The sequence below is a fragment of the Triticum aestivum genome, chromosome 1D, assembly GCF_018294505.1.
Source record: "Triticum aestivum cultivar Chinese Spring chromosome 1D, IWGSC CS RefSeq v2.1, whole genome shotgun sequence".
NCBI lineage: Eukaryota > Viridiplantae > Streptophyta > Magnoliopsida > Poales > Poaceae > Triticum > Triticum aestivum.
In genome coordinates this window covers 270,232,885-270,257,297 of record NC_057796.1, presented here as the reverse complement: position 1 = coordinate 270,257,297, position 24,413 = coordinate 270,232,885, and positions in this window count along the sequence as shown.

Sequence of the window (24,413 nt, the reverse complement as noted above, 5' to 3'; positions counted from 1 at the left end):
ATCAATTACATCTTCTTGAAAACCTCTCGACAAATTTGTCGTGATCATTGTCAACAATTTGACTTCTTCCAAGTTGTGTGTCGAAATTCAGGATGAGAAATACCATCCTTGCCCCTCGATGAATTGTGTTATCATCGACAACATTCTTGCCTCCGCCCAACGCAAACTTGTTCATATTTTGTGTTGTATCTTGATTTCCCTGCTATCAAACTTATGTTATGTTCTACCGTGGAGTATTACCATCTTTGATGTCAAGAATGTCGTGAGCATTACACAACCTCTTAAGAATTCTTGATACATGTGATACTTCTTGCCATATCCATTCATTCCTTGGTCCCCGTGTTGTTTCTAATCGGAAAACCGACAATTGAACTATGAGGTGCGACTTGAAAACTTCTAGCAACCCTATTGCTTTGAAGTTAATGGTCGATATTTCATTCTTAGACCATTGGTTATCAAATCACCATTCTAACATTGATCATGCTACCTAAGCCCATATTTCGGGTGCACTTTTCAACCAATGTTTAACTGTGTATGTTTTCCTCGAGCACACCTCATTATATCATTTGATCTGACAAATGTTATCTCCTTGTTGTGGAAATCCATCTTTTGAAAATCTCATTGAATTGTCATTAAGTTCACCAGTCACCTCCTCACCTCTCCTTGATTTAATGATGAACCCTTGTTCGGAACTCACTTCCATAGTTCATCTCCCGAGAATCTTCGATGTCATTTCGACAATTTGTGTTGCACCTTTCTTCTCAGGCATCCTGAGTCTGAGTTATCCTGACACCAATCAGATCTGAATCTCGGTCAGATATGATGGTTGGAACATATTTCCAAGAGTTATAACATTGGTCGTTATATGACCCGGTAAGGTGGTGTCATGCCTAGTACACCTGGCTGGAGGACCTATTGTTATAATTTCCTTGTTAGCAAGGCTATCCATTCTTCCATGAGGAAATTGTAAGACTTATTCTACAAGTTATTACTGATGGATCTTTGTGTTTCCAAAGTCTGATCTTCACCTGCTGACCATGTCAATGCTATCTCAAAGCATGACTATGGTACTCCGATTTTCAACAAGAACATTTGAAGCCCAATGCTAAATGTTTCCTCCTCAATTATCCAAACACCGTTGTTTGGGTAATGTCATGAACTTCCTCTTCCCTAACCTAAATGGTTCTCGTCTAACCATTGTCCTTGGGAAGGATATACCCCTGAAATATGTGTTTAAACACATTTTCCTTTCCTTTGTTCTGTTTAATCTGATAATCATATTTTCCTTTCCATTGGTTGGTTTAACGTTTCTAGTGATCATTATGATCTAAGCAGTATTAATTCCCTGCTGGTGCAAACACCTCGGTGTACAACTCTGTCAGTAAGACCCTATTACTATTGTTGGTGACATTCCGGTAACCACCGATGGACGAGAACTTTGCCTATTGGTCTGCCTCATTTCAACGAGCAGGAAAATGGTTCTCTTCGTCCCTCGCCCTTGGTACCGACGATGTTGTTGACATATAACTGACAGGCTACCCTCTGACATGCCTTGCTATCATGATCGTGCAAGATGTCATTGCCCTTCCTACTTTAACCACATGGTGGGCCCATAACCCACAGTTCCACAGGATCAAAACCCGACTCTCCTGTGCACCCCCTGTTCCCAAATTTATTCATCGCGCGTGGCCTCGTATGTAATTCACGGACCACCGTCCTACTGATCTATACTGGCATCAGACATAATACTTATTCCGATTGCTTTGAACCCCTTTCACACTCTGTTTCAGGCATCGAATGATTGCCTGCCGCTTGAAACTTCTCATGACACCTTCTTGCCTTACTCTCGATATTTTCTAAAGGTTTTTAATTCGAGAGTTACTTCCCCCACCTTCCCCGATGTTATCCACAAGTTAGTCAACCTTGCAGAGGTCTGTTCTCCCAGCCCCTTATTCTTTCGTAAGTACGATGGAGTTCCCAAAGAAAGGATGCCAACTTCATCATGAGAACTTGAAACAGAGAACTAAAGACATCAACGTAAAGGATCGACTACAACGGGAAGAGCAATCAAGACCGAGAAGATTCGTTAGAATTTTGTAACCAAATCTTTCCCCCTTACACTACCACTTAAATCTCGGGACGAGATTTCTTGTAGTGGAGGAGAATTGTGACGCCCGGGTAACTAAGCTACAACAACCCTCTGCTAATGATGCCATGTCACTTCGATTACTGTTGATGATCTCGCGTCAGTTCGAAACCGATTCAAATTCAAATTCAAAATCAAGCAAACAGTAAAACTTTTCAAGTAGTAAAACTAAAATGTTCAGAGTGAACCAGATATTGCATAGGTAATTATGGTGGAGAAAACATCTTTTTATAAAATACTTAACTGCACTAAATTAATTAAAACAATAGTAAGAGTAATATTTAAATGCCTTTAAATACTAAACAAATATAAAATAATTGTTTAGGGTGCCAAATTAATTGTGGCAGTGTTATTAGTATTAGTACTAATTTAGGGGCTAGGTTTATAGTTTGTAAAACTAAAGTAAAATAAAAACAGAAAATAAATAAAAAGCAAAGGGCGAAACAAAATCACAATCCCCCCACTGGGCCACGGCCCAGCAGGCCATCGGGCCGCCAGGCCGGCCCTGCCGCACCCCACACCCTCCCCCTTATCCACCCGACTGGGGGAAAAACCCTAACCACCCACCCCACTCGCCCCACTCCTCTCCCCCACTCTCCCCGATCCCCTTTTGGATCGGGGCAGCCACCGCGGCGCCCTCTTCCTACCCCGGCAATCCGCCGTCGCCAGGCGCACGCCGGCCCTCAACTCGCCGCCGACGACCTCCTCCTCCCCGTTCTGGATCTGGCCGCCCCGGTCGCCCTGACGCCGTCGCCCCGGAGCTGCCACGCCGACGCCTGACGCCGTCACCGGCCACCGCCACCGCCCGTCGCCTCGTCCTCATCGTCAGCTCGCCGGTGACGCGTCCCCGTCCTCCTCCCTAAAGGCTCCACCGAGCCTCGCCGCCCCCCTGCTCACCAACGCGGGTGAGAACCCCGTCGCCTCCCGCCTCTACTCCTGCACCCGCCGTGGTCTCGCTCACGCCCACTGCCCCGCGGTCGCGCTCACCGCGCTTGGCCTTCGTGCTCGCCGCGCCCAGGCGCGCTCCCGCATGCCCCGTCCGCCCCTGCCCACCCCCGCCTCCGGAGTCACACACGCTCGCCTGCGCAGGCCCCCGACGCGGCCACCCGCACCACAGGCTGCGCCCATGGATGCCTTGCCCCGACCTCCTCGCTCTGCGCTCACCACAACCCCCCCGTGCCCACGTGCACGCCCGCTCGCACCTGGCCGCTGGCCGCGCCATCGCGCTCACCAACGCCGCCTGCGGCCACGCCCTCCCGCTGTTGTAGCTGCTACTTCTGCTGCAGCTGCCGTGGCCTCGCCCCCACCGTCCGTCCTCGCCGCCGTTTCGCCGTACTGCTCCGGCCGCCGTTGAGGCCGGCGCCCCCTGGTGGCCTCGGGCCTGCACGCCCGGCGCCCGGGTGCTCGATGCCCAGTGCCCGTTAACCTCCCCCAGGGCCTATGACAAAGGGGCCCCGCCCAGAACGTTTTTTTAAGTTACTAAAAAGAAAATAATAAAAATATAAAAATAAAAATGAATTAATAAAATTATTAATTAATTAATTAATTATCGAATTAATTAAGTTAATTAATCCTATTTAATTAATCTAATTAACTAGTTAGTTTAATTAAATAGCAATCAGCTTAGCTAAATCCTAATTAACCTAAGCAGAGTATGACAGGTGGGTCCCGCACGTCACATTGACCTAGTCAACACCCCTGTTGACTGCTGACGTCATGCTGATGTCATGCTGACATCAGCATGCACTATTCTGGATAATGTTGAATTAAATTAATTAAATAAATACTAAAAATGATTTAAAAGTTTAGAAAATCATATAAAATAAACCGAAGCTCAGATGAAAATACTTTCTACATGAAAGTTGCTCAGAACGACGAGACAAATCCGGATACGCAGCTCGTTTGTCCGCCACACATCCCTAGCATAGCGAACACGCAACTTTCCCCCTCCGGTTCATCTGCCCGAAAACGCGAAACACCGGGAATACTTTCTCGGATGTTTCCCCCCTTCGCCGGTATCACCTAATACCGCGTTAGGGCATACCTAGCACCGCGTATTACCTCATTATGTTTTGTGATGCTTTGTTTGCTCCGTATTTACTGTTTCTTCCCCCCTCTTCTCTCCGGTAGACTACGAGACCGACGCCGCTGCTGGTGCCCCGTCCGACTACGTTGTTGACGACCCCTCCTTCTTACCAGAGCAATCAGGCAAGCCCCCCCTTGATCACCAGATATCGCCTATTCTTCTCTATACTGCTTGCATTAGAAGAGTGTAGCATGTTACTGCTTTCGGTTAATCCTATTCTGCTGCATAGCCTATCATTGTTGCTACAGTTGTTACCCTTACCTGCTATCCTACTGCTTAGTATAGGATGCTAGTGTTCCATCAGTGGCCCTACTCTCTTGTCCGTCTGCTATGCTATACTACTGGGCCGTGATCACTAGGGAGGTGATCACGGGTATATACTATATACTTTATATACATGACACATGTGGTGACTAAAGTCGGGTCAGCTCGTTGAGTACCCGCAAGTGATTCTGATGAGGGGGCTGAAAGGACAGGTGGCTCCATCCCGGTAGAGGTGGGCCTGGGTTCCTGACGGCCCCCGACTATTACTTTGTGGCGGAGCGACAGGGCAGGTTGAGACCACCTAGGAGAGAGGTGGGCCTGGCCCTGGTCGGCGTCCGCGGATACTTAAAAATAACACGCTTAACGAGTTCTTGGTATTTGATCTGAGTCTGGCCATTTGGTCTATACGCACTAACCAACTACGCGGGAACAGTTATGGGCACTCGGCGTCGTGGTATCAGCCGAAGCTCTTTTTGACGTCAGCGACGGAGCGGCGCGCGCCGGATTGGACTGGAACGCCTGCTAGGCTAGGTCTGCTTCCGGCCGCCCTCGCAACGTGCAGGTGTGCAATGGGCGATGGGCCCAGACCCCTGCGCGCATAGGATTTAGACCGGCGTGCTGACCTCTCTGTTGAGCCTAGGTGGGGCTGCGACGTGTTGATCTTCCGAGGCCGGGCATGACCCAGGAAAGTGTGTCCGGCCAAATGAGATCGAGCGTGTTGGGTTATGTGGTGCACCCCTGCAGGGAAGTTTATCTATTCGAATAGCCGTGTCCCTCGGTAAAAGGACGACCCGGAGTTGTACCTTGACCTTATGACAACTAGAACCGGATACTTAATAAAACACACCCTTCCAAGTGCCAGATACAACCCGGTGATCACTCTCTAACAGGGCGACGAGGAGGGGATCACCAGGTAGGTTTATGCTATGAGATGGTACTTGGTGAACTTACCATCTCCTCTCTTCTACATGCTGCAAGATGGAGGTGGCCAGAAGCGTAGTCTTCGACAGGATTAGCTATCCCCCTCTTATTCTGGCATTCTGTAGTTCAGTCCACTGATATGGCCCTTTACACATAAACCATGCATATGTAGTGTAGCTCCTTGCTTGCGAGTACTTTGGATGAGTACTCACGGTTGCTTTTCTCCCTCTTTTCCCCCTTTCCTTTCTACCTGGTTGTCGCAACCAGATGCTGGAGCCCAGGAGCCAGACGCCACCGTCGACGACGACTCCTACTACACCGGAGGAGCCTACTACTAGGTGCAGCCCGCTGACGACGACCAGGAGTAGTTAGGAGGATCCCAGGCAGGAGGCCTTGCCTTTTCGATCGTTGCTACTTTTGTGCTAGCCTTCTTAAGGCAAACTTGTTTAACTTATGTCTGTACTCAGGTATTGTTGCTTCCGCTGACTCGTCTATGATCGAGCACTTGTATTCGAGCCCTCGAGGCCCCTGGCTTGTATTATGATGCTTGTATGACTTATTTATGTTTTAGAGTTGTGTTGTGATATCTTCCCGTGAGTCCCTGATCTTGATCGTACACGTTTGCGTGCATGATTAGTGTACGGTCAAATCAGGGGCATCACAAAAGAGTCCATCAAGGACCTGAAGCTGAAGCTAGAGGGCCTTGAGGAGACGCTCTCGGAGGCGAAGGCCCGGGAAGGGACCCTGGCCAAGGATCTGGAGGCCGAGAAGGAGCTGCGGAAGAACAAAGCCGCCAACCACAAGGATTTTGTGGAGGACGAGAACTGCTGGATCAGCCGCCTCGAAGACGTCGCCGGCAGGATCACCGTGAAGTTTGCTGCCATGGGGATGCCAAATGTGAGGTACACCCCGTAGCGCAACGTGAGTCCCAACGCCAAGCTGACCCTATTCTTCGAGGGTGTTTTCGGGGCCCTGGAGCAGCTTCACCTCAACAGAGCGGCCTCCCTGGCCAATGAAGCCCGGAAGCTTTGCCGGGGTGCCATGACCAAGGTCCTCACCAAGGTGGCATACTGGAAACCCAACCTCGACTTTGATGCCACGCTGGAGAGCTTGCCGGAGGATGCTGACCTCACGGCGCTCGAGGAGCGTATCGAGCCCATCATCAGCCGCGTTGGCGGAATTCAGAGGGTAGAGGGCCAGCGCCGGGATTAGGCACCCCGTTCCTTATCGCCGCTGCAGGTTCATGACCAAGACAATTTTTTATCTTTAGTTAGAACCGTAGCAACAATTGATGTAATATAACTCTGCAGTACTTTCAAGATGATGCATGTTATCCTCCTGTTTGATTTTCCTTTGTATGTCCACCCTACGTTAATCGGGTAGGCTTGCCAGCGCGTAAACCCAGGCCACGGCGCCTTGAGGACGGATCCCCAATGGCCTGCCGGGTGTGCTTTCTGCCAGGCGAACCACCTTACCGCTCTCAACGCGGCCGCTCGAACTGTCGAGCTTGACTCGAGTCAGAATCGAGAGCGTTGCCAATTGCGGAAGGCTGCCCTGCCGTTCTCGACGCGGCCGCTTTGAGCTGTTGAGCAGACTCGAAACAGAGCAAGGGCGTTGCCAATAGTGGAAGGGCCCCTTTGCGTGCAGGTTATCCATACATAGGGCAGGACCTTCGAGGACAATAACCTTATATATAGAAAGAAATTGCTTAAAGTTTCACACGACTTAGCTTTTCTGTCGTTGCGCGGGCATCCACCGCATCTGCAGATGGTGCCGTCAAGCTTGGTCGTCTTCTTCCTCAGAGCCATGGCGATGAGGAACTGCTAGGCTAACTGCTAGACCAGATTTTCACAACTGCGCCCCCTACCTGGAGCGCCAAAGATGTTGGGGAAATGACACCTATGGGATCATTGGGATCCCTTCTACGGTTGGCGGGCGCGGGGTTGTGCAAAGAGCGGGTCTGATAGGAAGCACACAGATCATTTTGCCAGGTTCGGGCCGCGAAGATGCGTAGTACCCTAGTCCTGCTTTGGTGGATGTATTTGAGTGTTCTTGTGTTCTTGAGCTAGCTACGGGGTGTGACTTGCCCAAAAGATCCGAATCCTTCTCCTGGTCGCCTTGGGCCTCCTTTTATAGACAAAAGGGGTTGCCACAGCGGCACACAGGAGGTGGAAAGGTCTACAGTATAGAAGCTTATCCTCTGGCACCGTCAGACAAACGCATTTAATGCGCTGCCGACGTGCCCCTCTCGCTTTATCGGGGACGGCAAGGAAGCTCGTTCCAGCTATTGCCGCCTCGCCTGGCTTTCACACGCGTCTGGGCTGACGAGGCGTCGTGGCGCCACGTTGGCTGGCTGCTGGGCTGGCGCAGTGGTGGAGCCTTCATGAAGGTGTGCATGCCACCACACAGGTGCTTGCTAGGTCGGTTGTGGAGGCCGCTCGTCGCCACACAGGTGCCTGCTCAGCTGGTTGACCTGGCAGTTGCATGGGGACGGCGGTGGAGCCTTGGCAGACGCGGGCCCTGCTGCGGCCCCGTAGGTGTCTTCCGCAAGGGCCTTGCCGGGGCCCCGACAAGGGTCTTGCCATGGCATCGTGTTCTTCCCCGGCAAGCGTCTTGCCGGGGGTCTCGTGGATTTCCTTGGCTAGGATCCCACCGAGGATCGTCGTCTTCTGGTCCTCATCTAATCTTGTGTGTTTACGATCTTGACAAAGATCTGCATGCCACCACGGAGGTGCCTCCCGAGCCTCGGTCCCAATGTGGTTGTTGGAAACCCTTGGGCTCAAGGGTGGAGCGCCCCGCTGGCGTCGGGCAAGTTGCCCCGGCAAGGTTCTTGCCGGGGCCACGGAGGCCACCCGGAAAGGGACTTGCCGGGGGAGTCCGCCTCGCCCCTTTGCTCTTTGTGGTCTCTGGTCTTGGCGTTGCTCTGGTCGCTTTGTGCTTCGGCTTCCCTCCTCTGCCCTGCTTAGTGTGGCCGTGGGGGCGGCTCCGACTGCCCGTGCACAAGTAAAGGGGTAAAAGGAGAGCCGCTACTTTTGTACACCGACACCATTCGATTGTGTGACGCGAGCCGTTCAATCCTCCTGTGTAATTTCCTGCAATGATGCTCTTGTTGAAAGATCTGGTCTTCTCTGATTTCCTGCAACAAGACCTTTGTTGCGAAACCTCATATTCTACAATTTTCTGCAACAAGACCCATGTTGCAAAACCTCTTCTTCTTTAGTTTTCTGCAACAAGACCCTTACAAAAATTGCAACAACATCTCCCGCCGCGTCTAATTTTCTGCAACAACATTTTTCACGCGTCTAATTTTCTGCAAGAACATCTTGCACGCGTCTAATTTTCTGCAACATCTTTCACGCATCTAATTTTCTGCTACAAGATCCTTGTTGTAAAAAATTGCAACAACATCTTCCGTTGTGTCTAATTTTCCGCAACAAGACCCTTGCTGCAGAAATTAAAACAACATCTTCGCCGCATCTAATTTTCTGCAACAGGACCCATGTTGCAAAATTTGCAACAGCATCCCCGGCCGCTCGCATACTTGCTCAACCTGCCACCATTCTGCAACAACACCGTTGTTGCACAGATAAGATGGCGCCACAACACCAGGAGGGCTCCTGCCTGAAGCTTCTGCACTTCCCGGCGAGCCCTTTCTCCGACGCGCCGCGCCTCTCACCTCCCATGACCTCACCCCGTCTCTCACCTCATCTCCTTCTCTTCACAGGAAACATGACAGCAGCAGTCGAGTCCTTCGCCTCGGGCTGCTTTCCCGGCAAGCTCGAGCCAGATTCACGCCGAGGGAAGGATAGATGTGAGTGGAACGGGGAACCGCTTCTCTTGGCAGCGCTGATTCATGAGGAAGGAGATTCGGGAGAAGAGGATAAGGTACGAGGCGAGGCGTGGCTGTTGCAAATAATGTGGTGGTGGGGTCCAGAACGGATGTGTGGCACACAACGCAACCGAGGCGGCGGATGCAAGCGTGATTATCCGCCGGGTGATCTGAATCGTTTCCCTTAATTTTATCATGAGGAACACCCGCTGCTGATTGGCTGATATTTTTTCACACATCTCTTTGTTCTGATATCTCCCGTTCTGAATTATTGGCCCTATATGGTTTTTTCTCCTGCATGATTATCCATCGATCGCCATCTATCTTGGGTCACGTATCAACCTCTTGATGTGGATTTCCTGAATAAGCTTCTGACCTAATTCATTTCCGTGTCATTGATAATTAGTATGTACCATAGCGAGTAACAAAGGCAGTCTTCTGAATGTCCTCTTCACGAACTCTGATCTGGTGGTATCCTAACCTCAAATCAAGTTTATAGAATACCGAGGAACCAACGAGTTGATCATACAAATCGTTGATCCAGGGAAGCGGATATTGTCCTGAATTGTTGCCTGGTTGATAGGTTGGTAGTCTTGGACCAAACTATTCGTACCATCCTTCTTCTTAACAAAGAGAGAAGGGCACCCCATGCGGAAGAGCTAGAACGAATGAATCCTTTGCAAAGTGATTCTTCGATTTCCTTCTTAAGCTCGAAGAGTTCATGTCACTGGTGCAGAGACGTGCTATACAAATGGTTTTTAACCCCTTTCCGTGACGGTGTTTTGAGCCATCGCCAAGTGAGTGTGTGCGATAGGGGGGGTCCTTCACACACGACCCAGAAACCATCGGGGATAGGCCCTCTGACCACACAGGCAGGGGCAAAATGAGCTCATGTTTGATCGGGCGAGGCAATGAAACCCAATCGTTTCCGTTCATATGTACATCCCACACAGTGAATCCCGGAGAAACGTTTCCGTTCGTATGTATATCGCACGCAGTTTTTTGTGTGGAAACGTTTGTGCAAGGTGGCCTAACGCAAACAGTTGTCTGCCGGAAGCCGTGTGTGATTGTTAGTTGATCCAACACGCCTACTTCTAGAAACTGTGTGGGTTGTTTGAGTTCATCGCCCATGGTGTTGTCTGAGTAACCGTCTGCAATAGAAAACCCCAATAAGCAGGGTAATTAGCCTATTATTGATAATCCGTGTAGTAATCAAATTGACATTTCTTATAAAACACACTAGATATTTCATATCTGTATAACGGCAACCGAGATTTCATAATCGAATTACATCAGATAACTTCAACACTCAGTTACACCAAAGAGGGATATAGCTAGCTACGCCATTACACAACAGCACCAAGTTTCACATGCAACATCGAAAACCTTTGGAAAAGTAACATCATGCATGGTAAATAGACAGATGAATCTCATCTGGGAGACTGCAGAAGCGGAAGGCGAATATTGAGCCTTTAGTGATGTTGAATGTCCTTGCAACTTTAGGTCAGTGGCTATGGATAATTGCCTGCCCAACCTTCGTCCTCTTCAGGAACACTTCAATATTGTACCGTGGGTGTTGAATGATTACCTTCCTCGCCTCTTAACCATGCAGGTGGTTTGAGAGGTGATCATCGGTGAACTACTTTGAAAAGTACTAAAAACAAAGAAATATGTGTCCCTCTCAAAAGGTGTGTCCAGCAAGGATGATTGTGGCAAACTAAAAAGCAAATAAAGCAAAGACTCATATAATACACGACGCTCCAAGCAAAACACGTATCATGTAGTGAATAAAAATATAGCCTCACGTAATTTACCGATGGATTGTAGACAAAAGAGGGAATGCCATCCGGGGCATCCCCGATCTTAGATGCTTGGTTGTCCTTGAATATTACCTTGGGGTGCCTTGGGAATACCCAAGCTTAGGCTCTTGCCACTCCTTATTCCTTAGCCCATCGAAACTTTACCCAAAACTTGAAAACTTCACAATAGAAAACTCAACAAAAAACTCGTGAGATCCATTAGTATAATAAAGCAAAGACACCACTTTAGGTACTGTTGTAAACTCATTCTAATTTCATATTGACATTATATCTACTGTATTCTAACTTCACCATGGCTCATACCCCCCGATACTAACCATAGATTCATCAATAAGCAAACAACACAATAAAACAGAATCTGTGAAAAACAGAACAGTCTATAGCAATCTGGACAATGACCATACTTCTGTAACTCTAAAAATTCTGAAAAATTAGGAAGACGTGGTACATTTTTATATCAATCTTGTGAAAAAATTCAGAGCAAAATCTTGTTTCTCTGAATTTTCAAAATTCCAGAACTGGGTGCAAAAGTTTCTGTTTTTTCACAGAATCAGATCAACTAGCTTCCAAATCATCCCAAAGGTCTTACTTGGCACAAACACTAATTTAAAACACAAGAATGATGTCGCTTGAAGCTACGTCGGTATTTCCCCAAAGAGGAAGGGATGATGCAGCACAACGGCGGTAGGTATTTCCCTCAGATATGAAACCAAGGTTATCGAACCAGTAGGAGAACCAAGCAACACTGCGTAAACAGCCCCTGCAAACAAATAACAACACCTCGCAACCCGATGTGTTAAAGGGGTTGTCAATCCCTTTCGGGTAACGGCGCCAGAAACGGCGTGCGGACGGGAATAACTTGTAATAATTTGATAGATCGAACGCCAAATAAAATAAATAGAAATAAAATGCAGCAAGGTATTTTTGTATTTTTGGTTTAATAGATCTGAAAATAAATGCAAGGAAAAAGTAGATCGCAAAGGCAAATATAAGAGAAAGAAGACCCGGGGGCCGTAGGTTTCACTAGTGGCTCCTCTCGAGAAAAATAGCAAACGGTGGGTAAACAAATTACTGTTGGGCAATTGATAGAACTTCAAATACTCATGACGATATCCAGGCAATGATCATTATATAGGCATCACGTCCAAGATTAGTAGACCGACTCCTGCCAGCATCTACTACTATTACTCCACACATCGACCGCTATCCAGCATGCATCTAGTGTATTAAGTTCATGGAAAAATGGAGTAATGCAATAAGAACGATAACATGATGTAGAAAAGATCTATCTATGTAGAGATAGACCCCATCGTTTTATCCTTAGTAGCAACGATACATACGTGTCGTTTCCCTTTCTGTCACTGGGATCAAGCACCGTAAGATCGAAACCACTACCGGGCACATCTTCCCATTTCAAGATAAATAGATCAAGTTGGTCAAACAAAACCCAAATATCGGAGAAGAAATACGAGGCTATAAGCAATCATGCATATAAGAGATCAAAGAAACTCAAATAACTTTCATGGATATAAAAAGATACATCTGATCATAAACTCAAAGTTCATCGATTCCAACAAACACACCGCAAAAGAGTTATATCATATGAATCTCCAAGAGACCATTGTATTGAGAATTCAGCGAGAGAGAGGAAGCCATCTAGCTACTAACTATGGACCCGAAGGTCTACAAAGAACTACTCACGCATCATCGAAGAGGCACCAATGGAGGTGGTGAACCCCATCTGAGATGGTGTCTAGATTGGATCTGGTGGTTCTGGACTCTGCGGCGGCTGGATGAATATTTCGTTGATGTGTCTAGGGTTTCTGGAATATTGGGGTATTTATAGAGAAAAGAGGCGGTCCGGGGGGGACCCGAGGTGGGCACAACCCACGAGGGCGCGCCTTGGCCTCCTGGCGCGTCCTGGTGGGTTGCTCCTCCCTCGGGGCACCCCTAGGCGCAGCCAGGGCCCGTTGTGTTCCTTCTGGCCCATAAAAATTCTCCATGGAGTTTCGTGGCATTTGGACTCCTTCTGGTATTGATTTTGTGTGATGTAAAAAACATGGGAAAAACATCAACTGACACTTGGCACTATGTCAATAGGTTAGTACCAAAAATGATGTAAAATGACTATAAAATAGTTATAAAACATCCAAGATTGATAATATAACAACATGGAACAATCAAAAATTATAGATACGTTGGAGACATATCAGCATCCCCAAGCTTAACTCCTACTCATCCTCGAGTAGGTGGACGAGTAGGTAAGTGATAAAAACAGAATTTTTGATGTGGAATGCTGCCTATCATGTCATATCATATTCTTTTCTTTATAGCATGGACAATTGGACTTTTATGTTATTAAAAGAAATAGTCTAGTTTTGACATAATAATTTAGATACTCAAGCATATCATCAAGCAACCATGTCTTTCAAAATATCAACGCTAAAATAAGTTATCCCTAGCCCATCATGCTCAAACATTGATCCATTCATGAAACACACTCGAATATTAGCTACACCCAATACTTAAGTACGATCATATTGCCTCCTAGTTGGTGCTTTTTATGAGAGAAAATGGAGACTCAAATTCAAAATAAAAATTACATAAAGTAAAAGAAAGGCCCTTCGCAAAGGGAAGTAGGGATTTGTAGAGGTGCCAGAGCTCAAAGCGAAAAACTTAGAGATAAAAACATTTTGGGAGGTGTATCCATCCCACCAACGAAAACGACTTAGAGTTCCCAACACTTTCCATGCTAGATATGCCATATGCGGTTCCCAAACAGAAAATAAAGTTTATTCCTTTTCCACCATACTTTCACTTTCCATGGCTAACCGTATCCACGGGTGCGCTCCATACCAACACTTTCTAAGGAATTTATTATTTGACAACATAAAGTAAATTCATTTTTGCATTTCTGGACTGGGCATCCCTAAAACCTTTGCCTTACTCTCGTGCAATGACAAGTGAATAAACACTCATCGTGAGAATAACAGATCCAGCATGGAAAATATTAGCCACCCCTCACCGCTCCGCGAGCGAAACAAACACACAAAAGAGAAGTTTATTTTGAAAGTTAGAGATGGCACATGAAAATTTTCTTAGGAGGCAAAAGAATACCGCATATAGGTAGATATAGTGGACTCATGTGGCAAAACTGGTTTAAAGGATTCAGGATGCACAAGTAGAGGTCATACTTGGTGCAAAGTGAAGGCTAGCAAAATATTGGGAAGCGACCAACCAAGAAACGGATAATCTCATAAGCAATTATTAAGCATAAATAACACCGAATAATGCACCATAAGTAGGATATAATTTTCATTGCATGACTATTGACTTTCGTACTTGCATAGGGAATCACAAACCTTAACACCAATATTCTTACTAAAGCATAATTACTCATCAACATAACTCACGTATCACATCATCATATCTCAAAACTATTACTAAGAGTCAAGTTTATTTTGTCCAATGATCTTCATGAAAGTTTTTATTATATCCTTCTTGGATATCTATCACTTTGGGACTAATTTTGATGTGTTGCTTTTAATAAGCTCAAACAAATATAAGTGAAGATCAAGAGCATATTTTTTCTTCTTTCTCTCAAAATAATTTAAGTGAAGCAAGAGAGAATTTCTTGAAAATTTTACTAACTTTCAAATAAATCTAAGTGAAGCAAGAGAGCATCTATTCAAAAATACTAAGCACACCGTGCTCAAAAAGATATAAGTGAAGCACTAGAGCAAGTCCTATTGCTCATAAAAAATTTAAGTGAAGCAAAGAGAGCAATTCTAACAAGTCATGACATAATTTTGGCTCTCTCAAATAGGTGTGTCCAGCAAGGGTTGATGACTTAAAACACAAAATAAAACAAGCAAAGACTCATATCATACAAGACGCTCCAAGCAAAACACATATCATGTGAGGAATAAAAATATAGTTTCGAATAAAATACCGATAGTTGTTGGAAGAAAGCGGGGATGCCACTCGGGGGCATCCCCAAGCTTAGTTGGTTGCTCATTTTTGGATAATAGCTTGGGATTCCGGGGCATCCCCAAGCTTAGGCTCTTCTATCCTTCCTTCATCCATCGTATGATAACCCAAAACTTGAAAACTTCAATCACACAAAACTCAACAAAACCTTCGTGAGATCCGTTAGTGTAAGAAAAATAAATCACTACTATAAGTGCTATATCAAACCAATTATTATTTTGTTTTTGTATTATATCTACTGTATTCCAACTTTTCTATGGCAAAAACTCATCAAAGAAAACCATAGAGCCATCAAAATAAGCACACAACACAAAGAAAATAGAATCTGTCAAAACAGAACAGTCTGTAGCAATCTGATTTGTTCGAATACTTCTGGAACTCCAAAAATTCTTAAAAACTAGGACCACCTGGGTAATTTGTATATTAATCTTATTCAAAAATAATTAGCATTTTATCACGTTCTGGTGATTTTAAGAATTATTTTCGTGAGCACAAAATTTCTGCCTTTTTCAGCAAGATCAAACAACTATCACCCAAGAAGATCCTGTTGGTTCTACTTGGCACTAACACTAATTAAAACACAAAAAACACAATTATAACAGTAGCATAATTGTTCTAACACTCAAGAACAGAAATCAAAAAGAAAAAATAAAATTTATTCATTGGGTTGCCTCCCAACAAGCGCTATAGTTTTACGCCCTTAGCTAGGCATAATGAAAGGATCTAAGTTTTGTCATCCTTGGTTCAGAGATCCATAAGATGCCCTCACGATTGATTCATATGGTGGCCTAATAATTGTTCTAGGAAAGTGTTTCATACCCTTCCTCAAAGGAAATTGGAACTTAATATTGCCTTCTTTCATATCAATCATGGCACCGATAGTGCGTAAAAACGGTCTACCAAGAATAATTGGACAAGCCGGATTGCAATCTTATCAAGAACAATAATATCTATGGGCACATAATTCCTATTTGCAAGAATAAGAACATCATTAATTCTTCCCATAGGCTTTTTAATAGTAGAATCCGCCAAGTGCAAGTTCAAAGAACATTCTTCAAGATTAGTAAGACCAAGCACATCACATAAAGATTTCGGAATTGTAGAAACACTAGCACCTAAGTCACACAAAGCAAAACATTCATAGTTTTTAATCTTGACTTTGATAGTAGGTTCCCATTCATCATGCAATTTTCTAGGAATTGATACTTCTAATTTTTCTTCAACACCTTTCATCATAGCATCAACAATATGTTTAGTAAAAGCTTTATTTTGTTCATAAGCATGGGGTGAATTTATCATGGATTGCAACAAAGAAATACCATCAATCAAAGAGAAACTATCATAATTAAAGTCTTTGTAATCCAAAAGAGTGGGCACATCACTAGCTAAAGTTTTGACCTCTCCAAACCCACTTTCATCAAATTTCTCAACAAGATTTTCACCCTCCAAAATATTGGGACGCCTTCTACCTAAAGTTGACTCTTCTCCAGTCCCTTTTTCATCAACCTTAACTTTAATAAACAAAGAATCAATAGAATAAACACCAATCATTTTAAGATCTTCATCACTTTTGCGAAAGAAATCACTAGAAAACGCTTTTTCTAAAAATTCTCTTTTAGCTCTAAGCATAGCAGTTCTTTTCTTACTTTCATCCATAAAAACATAAAGAGCTTTAATTGACTCATCTACTTTAGGCACAAAAATTTTCATCTTGAGATTTTCCACATCAAGAGCAATTCTATCAACACTTCTAGACAAATCATCAATCTTATTCAACTTTTCTTCTATGGAAGTGTTGAAAACTTTTTGTGTGTTGATAAATTCCTTAATACTATTCTCAAGATCAGAGGAGTTCCTATTATTATAAGATTGATTTCCATAATAATTACCATAATTATTAGAGGAATTACTAGGAGAAGGCCTAGGATTAAAATTACCTCTATAAGCATTGTTATTGAAATTATTTCGAGAAATAAAATTCACATCTATGGCATCACTATTTTGCTCAATAAAAGTAGACAAAGGCATATCATTAAAATCACTAGGAGCACTTTTAATAGCAACCAATTTCAAAAAAGAATCAACTTTTTCACTCAAAGAAGAAATTTCTTCAACCGAATTAACTTTTTTACTAGTAGGACCCCTTTCGGTATGCCATTGTGAATAATTTGCCATGATATTATCAAGCAATTTGGTGGCTTCACCCAAAGTAATTTTCATAAAAGTACCACCCACGGCGGAATCTAAAAGATTACGAGAAACAAAATTCAATTCCGCATAAATTTTTTGTATGATCATCCAAAGATTTAACCCATGAGTTGGGCAATTCCTTAACATCATTTTCATCCTTCCCCAAGATTGTGGAACATGCTCATGTTCAAGTTGCTTGAAATTCATGATCTGGGTTCTAAGGGAAATAATTTTTGCGGGAGGAGAATACTTAGTGATAAAAGCATCTTTGCACTTATTCCAAGAATCGATACTATTGCGAGGCAAAGAAGAGAACCAAATTTTTGCAGAATCACGCAAAGAAATAATTTCATCTTCACCACATCATTGTCTACATCTTTTTTTCTTTTGAATATCACATAATTCCACGAAGGTATTAATATGGGACGCGACATCCTCATTAGGAGTACCCGAAAATTGATCTCTCATAACAAGATTCAGCAAATAATATCACAAGACTCCGCACTAGTGGCGGGAGGAGCAAGCGGAGTGCCAATAAAATCATTGTTGTTGGCATTTGAGAAATCACATAACTTGGTGTTCTCTTGAGTCATGATGACCACACAATAAGATTGCACTAAAAAACGGATCCAGCAAGAAAATGGCGAACGGAAAAAGAGAGGCGAATAAAACGGCAAATTTTTGTAAAGTGGGGAGAGGAAAACGAGAGGCAAATGACAAATAATGTAAATTGTGAGGAGATGAGATTTGTGATTAGGAACCTGGTATATGTTGAAGGTGTTCCCCGGCAACGGCGCCAGGAATTCCATTTGATGTCGCTTGAAGCTACGTCGGTATTTCTCCAAAGAGGAAGGGATGATGCAGCACAGTGATGATGTTTGCCAAGACTACGTCGGTGTTTCCCCCAAGAGGACAGGACGATGTAGCACAACAATGGTAGGTATTTCCCTCAGTAATGAAACCAAGGTATCGAACCAATAGGAGAACCAAACAACAAAACGTAAACAGCCCCTGCACACAAATAATAGCCACTCGCAGCCCGATGTGTTAAAGGGGTTGTCAATCCCTTTCGGGTACGGCGCCAGAAATTGGCACGGAGACGGGAGAAAATTATAATGGATTGAAATAATAGATCGCAAATAAAATAAAGTGCAGCAAGATATTTTTGTATTTTTTGTTTTAATAGATCTGTATAAAAAATGCAAAGGAAAAGTAGATCACAAGACAAATATATGAAGAAGAAGACCCGGGGGCCGTAGGTTTCACTAGTGGCTTCTCTCGAGAAAAATAGCAAACGGTGGGTAAACAAATTACTGTTGGGCAATTGATAGAACTTCAAATAATTATGACGATATGTAGGCAATGATCATTACATAGGCATCACGTCCAAGATTAGTAGAGCGACTCCTGCCTGCATCTACTACTATTACTCCACACATCGACCGCTATCCAGCATGCATCTAGTGTATTAAGTTCATGGAAAAATGGAGTAATGCAATAAGAACGAAGACATGACGTAGAGAAGATCCGTTTATCTATATGGCGGTAGATATATATCTCGTCTTTTTATCCTTAGTAGCAACGATACATACGTGTCGGTTCCCCTTCTGTCACTGGGATCAAGCAACGTAAGATCAAACCCACTACCGGGCACCTCTTCCCATTGCAAGATAAATAGATCAAGTTGGCCAAACAAAACCCAAATGTCGGAGAAGAAATACGAGGCTATAAGAGATCATGCATATAAGAGATCAAAGAAACTCAAATAACTTTCATGGATATAAAAAGATATGACTGATCATAAACTCAAAGTTCATCAGATCCCAAGAGAGAGAGAGAGAGAGAGAGAGAGAGAGAGAGAGAGAGAGAGAGAGAGAGAGAGAAAGCCATCTAGGTACTAACTACAGAATCGAAGGTCTACAAAGGACTACTCACACATCATCGGAGAGGCACCAATGGAGGTGGTGAACCCCATCCGAGATGGTGTCTAGATTGGATCTGGTGGTTTTGGACTCTGCGGCGGCTCGATGAATATTTCGTCGACTCCCCTAGGGTTTCTGGAATATTTGGGTATTTATAGAGGAAAGAGGCGGTCCGGGGGGCACCCGAGGTGGGCACAACCCACCAGGGCGCGCCAGCCTGGCGCGCCCTGGTGGGTTGTCCCCTCCTCGGGACTCCCCCCGGGTGCAACCAGGGCCCATTGCCTTTCTTCTGGCCCATAAAAAATCATCGTGGAGTTTCGTGGCATTTGGACCCCGTTTGATATTGATTTCCTGCGATGTAAAAAACATGGAAAAACAACAACTGACACTTGGCACTATGTCAATAGGTTAGTACCCAAAAAATTGATATAAATGACTATAAAATGATTATTAAACATCCAAGATTGATAATAAAACAACATGGAACAATAAAAAATTATAGATACGCCGGAGACGTATCACACAGCGGCGGTAGGTATTTCCCTCAGATATGAAATCAAGGTTATCGAACCAGTAGGAGAACCAAGTAACACAACGTAAAACAGCCCCTGCACACAAATAACAACACCTCGCAACCCGACGTGTTAAAGGGGTTGTCAATCCCTTTCGGGTAATGGCGCCAGAAACGGCGTGCAGACGGGAATAAGTTGTAATAATTTGATAGATCGAACGCCAAATAAAATAAATAGAAATAAACTGCAGCAAGGTATTTTTGTATTTTTGGTTTAATAGATCTGAAAATAAATGCAAGGAAAAAGTAGATCGCAAAGGCAAATATAAGAGAAAGAAGACCCGGGGGCCGTAGGTTTCACTAGTGGCTTCTCTCGAGAAAAATAGCAAACGGTGGGTAAACAAATTACTATTGGGCAATTGATAGAACTTCGAATACTCATGCCGTTATCCAGGAAATGATCATTATATAGGCATCACGTCCAAGACTAGTAGACCGACTCCTGCCTGCATCTACTACTATTACTCCACACATCGACTGCTATCCAGCATGCATCTAGTGTATTAAGTTCATGGAAAAACGAAGTAATGCAATAAGAACGATGACATGATGTAGACAAGATCTATCTATGTAGAGATATACCCCATCGTTTTATCCTTAGTAGCAACGATACATACGTGTCGTTTCCCTTTCTGTCACTGGGATCAGGCACCGTAAGATCGAACCCACTACCGGTCACCTCTTCCCATTGCAAGACAAATAGATCAAGTTGGCCAAACAAAACCCAAATATCGGGGAAGAAATACGAGGCTATAAGAGATCATGCTTATAAGAGATCAAAGAAACTCGAATAACTTTCATGGATATAAAAAGATATGACTGATCATAAACTCAAAGTTCATCAGATCCCAACAAACACACCGCAAAAGAGTTACATCATATGGATCTCCAAGAGACCATTGTATTGAGAATCAGCGAGAGAGAGAGAGAGAGAAAGCCATCTAGCTACTAACTACGGACCCGAAGGTCTACAAAGGACTACTCACACATCATCGGAGAGGCACCAATGGAGGTGGTGAACCCCATCCGAGATGGTGTCTAGATTTGATCTGGTGGTTCTGGACTCTGCGGCGGCTCGATGAATATTTCGTCGACTCCGCTAGGGTTTCTGGAATATTTGGGTATTTATAGAGCAAAGAGGCGGTCCAGGGGGCACCCGAGGTGGGCACAACCCACCAGGGCGCGCCAGGGCCTCCTCGCGCGCCCTGGTGGGTTGTCCCCTTCTCGGGACTCCCCCCAGGTGCAACCAGGGCCCATTGCCTTTCTTCCGGCCCATAAAAAATCATCATGGAGTTTCGTGGTATTTGGACTTCGTTTGATATTGATTTACTGCGATGTAAAAAACATGGAAAAAACAACAACTGGCACTTGGCACTATGTCAATAGGTTAGTACCCAAAAAATGATATAAAATGACTATAAAATGGTTATAAAACATCCAAGATTGATAATAAAACAGCATGGAACAATCAAAAATTATAAATACGCTGGAGACGTATCACACAACGGCGGTAGGTATTTCCCTCAGATATGAAACCAAGGTTATCGAACCAGTAGGAGAACCAAGTAACACAACGTAAACAGCCCCTGCACACAAATAACAACACCTCGCAACCCGACGTGTTAAAGGGGTTGTCAATCCCTTTCGGGTAATGGCGCCAGAAACGGCGTGCGAACGGGAATAAGTTGTAATAATTTGATAGATCGAACGCCAAATGAAATAAATAAAAATAAAATGCAGCAAGGTATTTTTGTATTTTTGGTTTAATAGATCTGAAAATAAATGCAAGGAAAAAGTAGACCACAAAGGCAAATATAAGAGAAAGAAGACCCGGGGGCCGTAGGTTTTACTAGTGGCTTCTCTCGAGAAAAATAGCAAACGGTGGGTAAAAAAATTTCTGTTGGGCAATTGATAGGATTTCAAATACTCATGACAATATCCAGGCAATGATCATTATATAGGCATCACGTCCAAGACTAGTAGACCGACTCCTGCCTGCATCGACTACTATTACCCCACACATCGACCGCTATCCAGCATGCATCTAGTGTATTAAGTTCATGGAACAACGGAGTAATGCAATAAGAACGATGACATGATGTAGACACGATCTATCTATGTAGAGATAGACCCCATCGTTTTATCCTTAGTAGCAACGATACATACGTGTCGTTTCCCTTTCTGTCACTCAGATCAGGCACCGTAAGATCGAAGCCACTACCGGGCACCTCTTCCCATTGCAAGATCAATAGATCAAGTTGGCCAAACAAAACCCAAATATCGAAGAAGAAATACGAGGCTATAAGAGATCATGCTTATAAGAGATCAAAGAAACTCGAATAACTTTCATGGATAGAAAAAGATATGACTGATCATAAACTCAAAGTTCATCATATCCCAACAAACACACCGCAAAAGAGTTACATCATATGGATCTCCAAGAGACCATTGTATTGAGAATCAGTGAGAGAGAGAGAGAGAGAGAGAGAGAGAGAGAAAGCCATCTAGCTACTAACTACGGACCCGAAGGTCTACAAAGGACTACTCACACATCATCGGAGAGGCACCAATGGAGGTGGTGAACCCCATCTGAGATGGTGTCTAGATTGGATCTGGTGGTTCTGGACTCTGCGGCGGCTCGATGAATATTTCGTCGTCGCCCCTAGGGTTTCTGGAATATTTGGTTATTTATAGAGCAAAGAGGCGGTCCGGGGGGCACCCGAGGTGGGCACAACCCACCAGGGCGCGCCAGCGCCTCCTGGCGCGCCCTGGTGGGTTGTCCTCTCCTCGGGACTCCCCCCAGGTGCAACCAGGGCCCATTGCCTTTCTTCTGGCCCATAAAAAATCATCATGGAGTTTCGTTGCATTTGGACTCCGTTTGATATTGATTTCCTCTGATGTAAAAACAGGAAAAAACAACAACTGGCACTTGGCATTATGTCAATAGGTTAGTACCAAAAAATGATATAAAATGACTATAAAATGATTATAAAACATCCAACATTGAAAATAAAACAACATGGAACAATAAAAAATTATAGATACACTGGAGACATATCACACAGCGGCGGTAGGTATTTCCCGCAGATATGAAACCAAGGTTATCGAACCAGTAGGAGAACCAAGTAACACAACGTAAACAGCCCCTGCACACAAATAAAAACACCTCGCAACCAGACGTGTTAAAGGGGTTGTCAATCCCTTTCGGGTAATGGCGCCAGAAACGGCGTGCGGACGGGAATAAGTTGTAATAATTTGATAGATTGAACGCCAAATAAAATAAATAGAAATAAAATGCAGCAAGGTATTTTTGTATTTTTGGTTTAATAGATCTGAAAATAAATGCAAGGAAAAAGTAGATCGCAAAGGCAAATATAAGAGAAAGTAGACCCGGGGGCCGTAGGTTTCACTAGTGGCTTCTCTCGAGAAAAATAGCAAACGGTGGGTAAACAAATTACTGTTGGGCAATTGATAGAACTTCAAATACTCATGACGATATCCAGGCAATGATCATTATATAGGCATCACGTCCAAGACTAGTAGACCGACTCCTGCCTGCATCTACTACTATTACTCCACACATCGACCGCTATCCAGCATGCATCTAGTGTATTAAATTCATGGAAAAATGGAGTAATGCAATAAGAACGATGACATGATGTAGACAAGATCTATCTATGTAGAGATAGAACCCATCGTTTTATCCTTAGTAGCAACGATACATACGTGTTGTTTCCCTTTCTGTCACTGGGATCAAGCACCGTAAGATCAAACCCACTACCGGGCACCTCTTCCCATTGCAAGATAAATAGATCAAGTTGGCCAAACAAAACCCAAATATCGAAGAAGAAATACGAGGCTATAAGAGATCATGCATATAAGAGATCAAAGAAACTCGAATAACTTTCATGGATATAAAAAGATATGACTGATCATAAACTCAAAGTTCACCAGATCCCAACAAACACACCGCAAAAGAGTTACATCATATGGATGTCCAAGAGACCATTGTATTGATAATCAGCGAGACAGAGAGAGAGAGAAAGCCATCTAGCTACTAACTACGGACCCGAAGGTCTACAAAGGACTACCCACACATCATTGGAGAGGCACCAATGGAGGTGGTGAACCCCATCCGAGATGGTGTCTAGATTGGATCTGGTGGTTCTGGACTCTGCGGCGGCTCGATGAATATTTCGTCGACTACCCTAGGGTTTCTGGAATATTTGGGTATTTATAGAGCAAAGTGGCGGTCCGGGGGGCACCCGAGGTGGGCACAACCCACCAGGGCGCGCCAGGGCCTCCTGGCGCGCCTTGGTAGGTTGTCCCCTCCTCGGGACTCCCCCCAGGTGCAACCAGGGCCCATTGCCTTTCTTCTGGCCCATAAAAAATCATCATGGAGTTTCGTGGCATTTGGACTCCGTTTGATATTGATTTCCTGCGATGTAAAAAACATGGAAAAAATAACAAATGGCACTTGGCACTATGTCAATAGGTTAGTACCAAAAAATGATATAAATGACTATAAAATGATTATAAAACATCGAACATTGATAATAAAACAGCATGGAACAATAAAAAATTATAGATACGTTGGAGACGTATCACACAGCGACGGTAGATATTTCCCTCAGATATGAAACCAAGGTTATCGAACCAGTAGGAGAACCAAGT